The sequence below is a fragment of the Uloborus diversus genome, chromosome 2 (assembly GCF_026930045.1).
Source record: "Uloborus diversus isolate 005 chromosome 2, Udiv.v.3.1, whole genome shotgun sequence".
NCBI lineage: Eukaryota > Metazoa > Arthropoda > Arachnida > Araneae > Uloboridae > Uloborus > Uloborus diversus.
The window spans coordinates 107,552,893-107,563,289 of record NC_072732.1 but is presented as its reverse complement, the minus strand read 5'-3'; positions in this window follow the sequence as shown (position 1 = coordinate 107,563,289).

The following is a 10,397-nucleotide window of genomic DNA, read 5'->3' as shown; positions in this document are numbered from 1 at the left end:
GCCACCTTCCTGAAAAACTTGGAAATAACTGCCCTGAATGATTGTCTATTAATTTAAGATGAAAAATTAATCTGCAAAAAGATGATACATACTTGTATACACTTGTGCTACTAGTAATGCAGAAAGAAAACGCACACACACGCGCGCGTCGCAAAATGATAAGATAAATTGCCTTTGTATAAATGTTTATAAACAATTACTTACAATGCACCAAAGTGCCCTTCCGTGCCCCCCCCCCCGTACCTTCTAACTTTTATACTATAACGTGGCTTAGAGGTTAGATATGGAGTACTGAAGACGACTCTGTTTCTTGACTTCAAGACTAGGAGCCGCACCGCACCTGATCCAGCACACCCAGAACGAGGTATTGATTTGGAACGAGAACTAGAACTTTGTGAACACTAAATTTAACGCGCACTCGTCACAATTGCGTACACGAAGGTCTTTGACCAGCAACGGCAGCTATCGAATCCGCGAACCTCCAGTCACGAGTCCAAAGTTTTTACCGAACAAACATTCACGACTGTTCCCACATTATATGATGCAAATTTATAAGGGGCTAAAACATTTCCTTCTCACTAAAAACTGCACTACGCACTCTCATTTAATGAAGTAATACATAAATTAATTCAAAAACATCCCAGAAAGAATGTGCGTTACTGCACTAGTTTAAACATATATGCAAGATTGCCCATCTTCAAACAAGGAGGACGCGAGTCCATGTCAGCCTAGTGGGAAATTCTGCCAGCCCCTTGACAGGGCCCGGTGATCTAACTGACAAGGGGTCCGCTTTGGCTCTGGGCGCCTTTTGTTGTCCCCCCCCCCCCCGAGCAAGAACACCCAAAACGAAACCAATATCATAATGCAAAGTCACACGACCCCAAAAACTTTCAATGGCATCCCAAACCAGAGTCTGATTACCGCGGGGCACAGGTCCCCTACTCTTAGATTTCAGAGGGGCCCAAAATCTCCTTAATTTATCATGCTAATTAAAAATAAATAATGGTTTCACTCAGAATCGAGAGTACAATGATGTCATTGATATTTTCGCAAAAGCGAAGACAAGGAAAAAAATATCTTTATTTGTTGATAAAAATTCCCCTTACATCACTTTGCTCACATATATGTGATTTAAAGTACGGGGATGGGGGTTAAGAATTACGAAAACGCGTTTCAGTTTCGTAAAGTTGGCAGATTGCAGAAATCTATAGATTCAAATTATGACAAATGTTTGGGGCAGAGCCCGATCATTCTGATATTGGACATGAAGCTCATTTGTATTTCAGGGCCCCCCCCCCCCAGGGCTTGACTAAAGATTTTTGAAGACACTGGGCAGGAGATTCATTTTGTCCCCCCCCCCCCCCCGCATCGGACTTCGGCCCATTTCGGCTTATTCTTATGCTATAAAATATTTCGACACTTGCGTATTAACACAACCATGCTAAATTTAGTGGTAACTTCATATCACAAACGTTTAAAAAGTAGAAGAGATATAGTATACGATAATAATATGAAATGGGGTTAAACTTTGCTAGTTTACCGTCAATATAAAACGTACTTATGATATAGCTTTTAATAGTAAATACAGACTCAACTTGGAGTGACTTTGAGATTTGCACAGAGATCTATTTTTTAAATGAACATTTTCCAGTTTTGATTTTGCCACTTTATCCCTTTGCTTCTCACTGCCTCATATGCACTCTCAGTTCAATAACGTAATTATTTTAAAACATCGATTAAACACATGCCATAATTTTTACTTAAATACTGCAGTGCTAAGCACAAAAATCGTATTAGCACTTTTTGTCAAAATTGAGTTACTGTCACCATGTGATTCTTTGTCACATATTTCACCTATCTAAAATGTTTTACGGTAATATGACAATGGGAAACATTTTTTTTTTAAAGAAAAAGTTAGATTTAAATCAAGCACATGGAAGCGCAGAACTTTAAACGGCAATTTCTCATTTTGAACTGAGCTGCAGATACATACAACTTTTGCGTTTAGCATGGTAGTATAGCTCAGTGCATGGGCGCCCTTAAGAGGAGGGGAGCCCTATCCCACTTTGTCTCCCTAGGTACTGGCACAGCCAATTTCTTAAATAAAGTTTGAGCATAAATATCATTCAGAACATTTCAACGTAGTGAATGAAACTAATAAAAACCTTAACTTTTTAGAATGACCACGATTTTTTTTTATATATTGCTTCGGGGGGGGGGGGGGGGGGCGCCGACCAAACTGACAAAGGGGCCTGCTTTGGCTCTCGGCGGTCCCGTTTAAATTAATGCCTCGAAACATAAATTTTCTTAGTCCCACTCTAAAAATTACATATATTGGTTTCCAAGACTCCCTGCTCTCGAATAATTGGCAAAGTCAGTCCTGTCATTTCAAATTTCTCTGGGAGGTTTTAGTACTCAATGCAAACTATATCGAAAAAAAAAAAAAAAAAACACGCGACCATTTTTGTAAAAATTCATTAATTTTATGAATCTAGACGGAGGTGCAATGGTCTCTAATGAACCTGCTGCAAGGCATTAAAACTATCTTCCCTTCACTAGCACTTCAAATCATATTTGCTCGTCCATTAAATAAAGTAATTAATTCAAAAATAATTTTGATATAATGTACAAAATGTATTTGTCGGCATAAAAATCTTTTGACATTCAGTGCACAGGGGCGTGCACAGAAATTTTGGGGCCCGTTTCAAATGACTTATACGGGCTCTTCTCCATACTGTTTGCCCCTACGTTCCTAGAAAGAATTTACCCCTCATATTGACAATCTCGGGCCCTCTTCAGGCTCGAACTGAGGCCAATAGGCGCCCCCCCCCCCTCCTTCCCGTGCATGCCCCTGCCCCATCAACATGAATTTCTATCTTTAAAAGCAATCCTCTTATCCTCTTGCTCACCTCAAATCGTATACGAACTGCAATTTAACTACAAAGTAAAACCGGATTTAAAAAAAAAAAAAATGCATGTTATGCGTCATTCGGCAATGCATAACTCGGAATGTCTACATTATTATAACGTACACTTTCCGAGATAGAAAATAAGAACTAAAAAACATGTAGCCAAAATAATAATGTCAATGAACACCCAGCTCCGAATCATAATTTGTAAAATACCCTCAAACAATTTAAAAACAATTGCGAGAAAAAAAAATGTGAAAAGTAATGGATAAAATGTATTTAAGAATCTAAATAACAACACAATTTTATTATATAGACGACCCCCGTGCATCGAGTTAGAATTAATACGTACAAGCAACAATGCAAAACGTGGAACGTTGCCTACGTAAAACGAAGATTTTCCCTTTCCCCAAGATTCTGTGCTTGGCAAAGAAAAAAACGATAAACTGCCAATTATAGTAGCCATCACACTTCCGTCGCCCGTGACAATAGCTTATTTTGGTTACTTACTGCCACGGGCTTTCCGTGTCAATAGGCGCAGCCAATGTGATTTGATGTTAATAACATGTTACAATGTATTTAATATTGAGCTATTGAGATGAAATGATTAATTTATGTATTCCTCTTTCTTCAAAGTGATCTCGTAATGGTTTTGGCGCTCGTGAACATGAGAACAAAGAGGATTTTTGCTTTGATTCATAAAGGAAACAAACAATGGTACAATTTTATTCATATTTTAATTAAAGCATAAGTAAACTTAGATAACGGCTTGTAATTCAGTGTAGATTTCATATTAAATCAACTAATTTCTAAAGAAATGCATCTTAATAGTATCTTACAAAACGGTTTCGCTCAATGATGAACGTCGTTATTATGGATATGAAGTAAATAAGGATTTGATTTCAATAATTTCTTGCTATGGACTTAATACTTTGCTCGTTAGACGAAATGAGATTTTTCTGTTAACTAATAACTATTTCTGCAATAGTTATTATATTTAGCTTCCTATATAGTGTATCTGTTTCATTTGAGTAAAATTGCAAAGTTACAGACAGGAGCAAAATATGGTATTTTCTAGAAGAAAAATAATTTATGCATTTTTCTTTTTCAAAATGCAGGTACCTATTGACCAAATTATGTTTTTAAACAGGAGTATATTCATCTGATGCAGATTCTTACCTTTTTGAATTATAAAACAGTTATCAAACAATCATTTTTTTCCTTCTAGCTTTTGCTATTTAATAGAATTCTGTGTAACGGAAATCTCAAATTAAATAATTCACTCATCATCCTTTAAAAGATCTGTCAATCATGCTTTTATTGCTGAATTGCTTCATGACTTTCAGAAAAATAACATGCAGATTTGATTTTCTTGCCAGTTCCAGATATTGTCGCATGCTTAAGGATAAATACTGAAGTATTTAAATCAAAGTATCATGTGGGGTGCAGTAGCTGTGAGCAGCAACAAACGCTCCAGGTTAAAGTGCTTATATGTTGAGGATTTTTACTGCTTGATATTTGTTTTTATTCTTGAGATTTTTTCTCCATACGTAGAAAGATGTCCAATCTATTTTAATTTATTACAGTTCTACTTTTTGAAACTATTCTATATTGTTTATCTGTTTAATTATTCCTAGACTGTTATGAAACTTGATCCTCAACTTGAATTGGTTTTGTATCATACTATAATTTGAGAAATTTTTCCTGTAATAAGCAGGTCGTGCATTCAATTCTTGATGTAATATTATGAAGCTATCATAGTTGAAGTATATTTTTTTATAATAGATGGTCACACCTTAGTGTAATAGACAACAAAAAAAAAAGTTAAAGAGAATAAGCTATTGATAACAGCTAGTTTATTATTGTACCTGTTGAAGAATGTTTTAATTAATAACATGTTGAGAAGCAAAATATATTAATTATTTTCTGAATAGGATGGATACCTATTTAGAACTATTGTATGCTATTCCATTATCATTGTTATAGTGTTGCATTCAAATTTTAAATTAAGTTTTTCCTCCCCAGAGTCTAAAAACTGTTTCTGGTGTCCAGTTGCAGAGGCTGAAAATTCCTGACTGAATGGCACATAGTAGAGGGGATTGGTTTCATTTGCTGCCGTTTCCTCTGCTTATGCTTTTCGGTTTTTTTCCGAGCTTGAAGAGTAATTACTGAATCAATGGAAGTGTGGGTATGTTTGATCTTTAAAATTGTTACTTTCTTATGGATGCTATTCTCTATCGTTAATCTGTGTAATTGGAAACTTGGATTACTCCCAGACTGTTACTAAACTTGATTCTCAACTTGAATTGGTTTTGTGCCATACTATATTTAGAGAATTTTCTTGTAATACACAGGCAATGCATTTAATTCTTGAACAATCTTTCGTATGAATGTGTCTTGCTTTTATTCTTGATATAATCTCTATTATGAAGCAATCATAGCTAAGTAAATTTTTTATATAATACATGGTTACACCTTGGTGTAATATATGACAAAAAAAGTAATAGCAAATAAGCTGTTGATAACAGCTATTTTATTATTGTACCTATTGACGAAATATTTTAATTACAAACATGTTGAGAAATAAAATATATTATTTTTCTGAACAGGATGAAAAACAGGATTGTGTCCATTAGCATTGCATAATATTGTTGCTTTTAAATTAAGTTGTTTTTTCTTCCCAGAGTTCAAGAACTATTTCAGGCGTCCAGTTGCAGAGGCTGGAAATTCCCGACTGAATGGCACATTGTAGAGGGAATTGGCTTCGTTTGCTGCCATTAACTCTGCTTGTGCTTTTCGGTTTTTTCCGAGCCTGAAGAGTAGCTACTGAATCAACTGAAGAATGGGATTCTCTCTCTCTCAACACTCCAGGGTCATACTTACTACAACATGGAGATTAACCAGTTGGATGAGGCCTTGAAGACAGTTCTGGTTTTTTGATTCAGACCAGGAGCCAAGCAACCCCTGATCCAGCAGTCCCAAAAGTATCAATCTGGCATGGGAACTTGTACTTTAACCATGGATATATTTAACAAGCCGTGGTCACCACTAATCATCACTGAGGTCTTCAATCATCTGGAATAAATCCCGGAACACATTATTTTTTTATTTGTGTTATACAATCAACTCTCAATATCTCAAATATTCCTTGAGGGGCTGTGGTAACTTCCCATAACTTGAAGTTTGAACCAGTCTGAGATTTGAATGTATTATATATTTTCACTAAACATAATGAAGTGTAACCAAAAGTGTAGGGAATTAGTGTCATTGAACCCTTTAATTTCCAATGACTGGCACAACTAAACTTTTTTTTGTGTGTGTGTGTGTGTTTTTTTTTTTTATAAATTAGGGTTTTTTTTTTCTCATATCACTTCTTTAAAAACCTCTCTCTCTCTCTCACTTTACACAACCTTTATAGAAATGTATAAAGCAATTTTACTTCAGGTGTGGGAGCTTCTTTGAACATCCCATGCTTTGCTCAGTGAGTCCTCATCACAAGTAATCCCTTTTCCTTGATACCTCATTGCTATTTTTTTTTCATGTCCTGATATCTTACCCAAGGGTGCCTCTAGGGTCAGGGACTCAGCTGCATTCGATTCCATGTAGTTTAGTAATCAAAGCTGATGTCATTAACCCACATAATCCCTGATCTGGGCCAAAGGGAAAACCGAAGATTTTTGTATTGCTATACGGTTATCCTAAGGCTTCTTGTTAAAAGTAAAGATGCTTTTGAAAAAAATAATGGCATCAACTGCACCACCTGCTTAGCAAGATTAAATCAACTTTATTAAAAGAGTTTTGTTTACAACCATGTATCAAATTTCTGTTTCATTAATCACAAAGTAAAGATTACATATTTTGAAATGTTTTGTTTATAACCATATAAAAAGAGTTTTGTTTATAACCATGTATCAAATTTCTGTTTCATTAATCACAAAGTAAAGATTACATATTTTGAAATGGTGCCTATATTTTTTGTAGCTATAAATAAAATTCTTATATCCAAGTCTATGTGTCTGTATATTTAGTTTTTTCGACTAAATGGTTATATTTTTGCAAACCCTCAAATTTGCTACTTCTGTGTGATAAAGTTACATCAATTTATAAACTTTATTTTTGCTATAAAGAAGAAGCCAGAAAGGGGAGGGACCATTTTAATCAGGTGAAGTCTGGTTGCTAATGTAACAGATAAGCATTAGTTCAGTTATGTTTGATTAAATATGAGTAGAAGAAATTGTCTCAGACATACAGTTCATCAATTGTTTGTATATTTATATATTACAGAGGATATGTTTCTCTTTTGAAAATGAACACTAATAAAAGGTATAATGAAGTATTAATTAGAGAAACTAAGCATCAGTTTCTGACTAATTGATGAGTGGGAGAAATTGTCTCAGTCAGGCAATGTTCATCAAGGACATGCGTATTTATATATTAGAGAGGATATGCTTTTCCCTTTTTTAAATCAATACACGAATTGTAAATAGAGCTCACTCATTTTCGCTTTCTCTGTTGTAATTTCTTATTTTTCCAGATTTTGTTTATTTTCCAAACACTGGCAGGGTTTAATTTCAAATTAATACTTTTATTGATAAAGACAATGTATAGATTAAAATTAAAAACTGTTGTGTAACATTTGTTTATCACTTCAAATTTTCTGAAAAATTGAAAAAAGTAATATATTTTTATGGCTGTACTAACAAAGGGCGTACCACAACTATGGAACCTGGGCCAAATTGAAAATATCAAAAAGAGATTAAAATTCATGATTGATATTTCTAAGTTCCACCAAAATGGAAGGGATCGGTGTAGTACATTCTGTCAAGAGGCCGCAAAATAAAGGATAAAGTATAATATAGTCAAATAGAAATGAAAGAGACTAATTAGTTAACAAATATTTTATTAATTTCCTCCCCCATTTTGGGGATTTATATGTCGTGTATTTTATTCATTTTCTCCCTTATGGAGAGAAAAAATTTTAAATATAAGTTTTTATTTAATTTTTTTTTTCTTCTAGTGACTCAAGAATATAAATGGAATATCAACGTCATTTTTTTCCTGGTGCGAAGTAGAGATGCGACAATGCATTAGCATATCGGTCAGCGGCCACTTTAACAATTTTTTTCAGCCGATTTTTACCGATTAATCCGCGAAAAGATGCCACGAAGTGCCCACGGTAACATTCGTACACATATATGATCAATAAAGACTGGGATGCCGCGAAAAATTATATTTCTTCTAAGGCTGCCGCGAATTCAAAAAGTTTGGGAACACCTGCGCTATGGGATAGAATCGAAACCAAAAGTGAAACTTTTCGGAAAACGATGGTCCGCGTTTCTATTCCCTAGTTTTGAATATATGAAAAAGAAAAAATGCTACATTTTAATTTAAAAATGTAGATTTCACATGTTAAGAGCATCTGTTAAATAAGTGGAGACAAAACCAGAAAGTTAGAAAATTTGAAGAGAATGATGAAATTTTTTCAACAAACACTACCTTTATGTTGGTATGATGAATATGATTTTTGAGACTTTGATACTAATTTATATACCTGAAATTATTTTCGTTAGTAAATATTGGGCAAAATTTGACTATATTTAAAATTAAGCTGCCCAGCCACCAGAAAAAATGTCAATGCTTTATTGAAGGTATTTAATAAACTCCCTTTCATAATAATCGAAGCTTTCTTTTTTATTACTAATTTAAAATGGAAATATTTTCTTAGTTACTCTGTAAAATTACACATACAAATGTCTATGTATGCAGGCAGTCGAGGAGGGGGGCGGGGGAGGGAATAACAGTTGCAATTTGGCCTTGAGCTCACAGATTGGTCCTGCAAACGAGATGCCTGTTCAAAATTTTGTTTTGCGATTTTTTTTCTTTTTTTTTTTTTTTAACTGTGGGATTTTAGGAGTTTACTAACGAAAATTTTTTCTAGCATTTCATTTGCATTGGGCTGCGAAAAAACAAAGAAATAAATGCACCAAAAAAAAAAAAAAACAAAAAACTGATCTGATTAAAACAAAAAAATTATCTTCGTACTGAAATTGAGAAATTTATATTAAACAAAGTATAGAATAAGCAAATTTGCTATCCATTGCAAATTTTTATTAAGGAACGGCTCCAGATGGGGACGGGTACCCCCCCCCCATTTGAGCTCAAGAAGAGCAATATGTGACACGACCCCTCCCCCCCTTTCTGAATAACCCCCTCTAAAAGCAGAAGTTGGATCCGCTCTTGATTTATGCATGCTCTGACTGATTCGAGCACTTTATTATGTAAGCATGTATGTGAGTTTGTAGCAATGTGTCTTTTGTCCCAAAGGCCCGCCATTTCAAATTTTCTGGAATGGAGGGAGGGAGATAATGTCCCCAGAAACTTACATTATAAGTGCTCGAATCAGTCAGATTGTGCGCAATGCATTTAATTAAAAAAAAAAAAAAACACCAAATTCGTACAAAAATGCCCAATTTCAGAAACATTTCAAAAATCCAGGGGGAAAGGGCAATTGAATCCCTGATCACCCATATGACGGGCATGGTTGTATGTGTTGGGGGGGGGGGGGTTCATGGGACAGAACTGCGCTGCCATTAAAATTTTCTTTACAGGTATTTTGGTTTCGTTCTTGGGGGGGGGGGAGGGGTATCTCACTCTTGAAGGAAAGGGCACCCCTGCAGATCATGGAACAAACTTTGCCGTTGATTTTTTTTCGGGGGGTTGAGGAGTATTTAAAGGAGTCTTTTCTCTTTCATTTATGGTGTCTCTTTTGGGGGGGGGGGGACTTTGTACAGATAGCTCCAATGAGTTATTAGAGTCCCTGTATGAAAAGTTTATGACCCTATATGACTCTACCATAAGTGTATTAATCAACTAACATATAACCAAATTTCACGGTGAAGTTATAATAAAACAAGTAACTGCATTTAAACTGTGTAACTGTTTGTTTGTTTGTTTCTTATTAGTGCTTGCTTTTCAAACGTGGTACAATTCGATTTTTTAAAAATAATTTTTCATATTTGCCTTTTATGTGACATTAAAAATATTTTTAAATTAATTAAAACGAATTGGATGAATAAAACACAATTTAGGAATGGTTCTTAAGTTCAATTATAAACTAATATATTTAAATCATTAAAAATAAAAAATTGTTTTTGTTAAATGTTTTTTTTTCTTAACTGTACACCATTAATGAAGTAACTTAACTTGATCCGTAACGATTGTATCAAAAGAATTGCTTCATTTTGCTTATCGCCAAATAGGGCGATAAACAAAAGAATCTAGCAACCTTTTTCAAATATGGCGGCTGGATTTAGCTGTATTTAACGGACGGTTTCGGATCTCGATGCCCCTCCTCCGATTTCCGTTCCGATATAAACAATGAGTTGAGCTGTATCTTCTGGTAGCAACTGCAGGTGCGTTCGAATGATCGTAACTTTATTGTTCTTCTTTCAGAATTCTGTTCAAGATTTCATTTTTTGGAAGCTAATT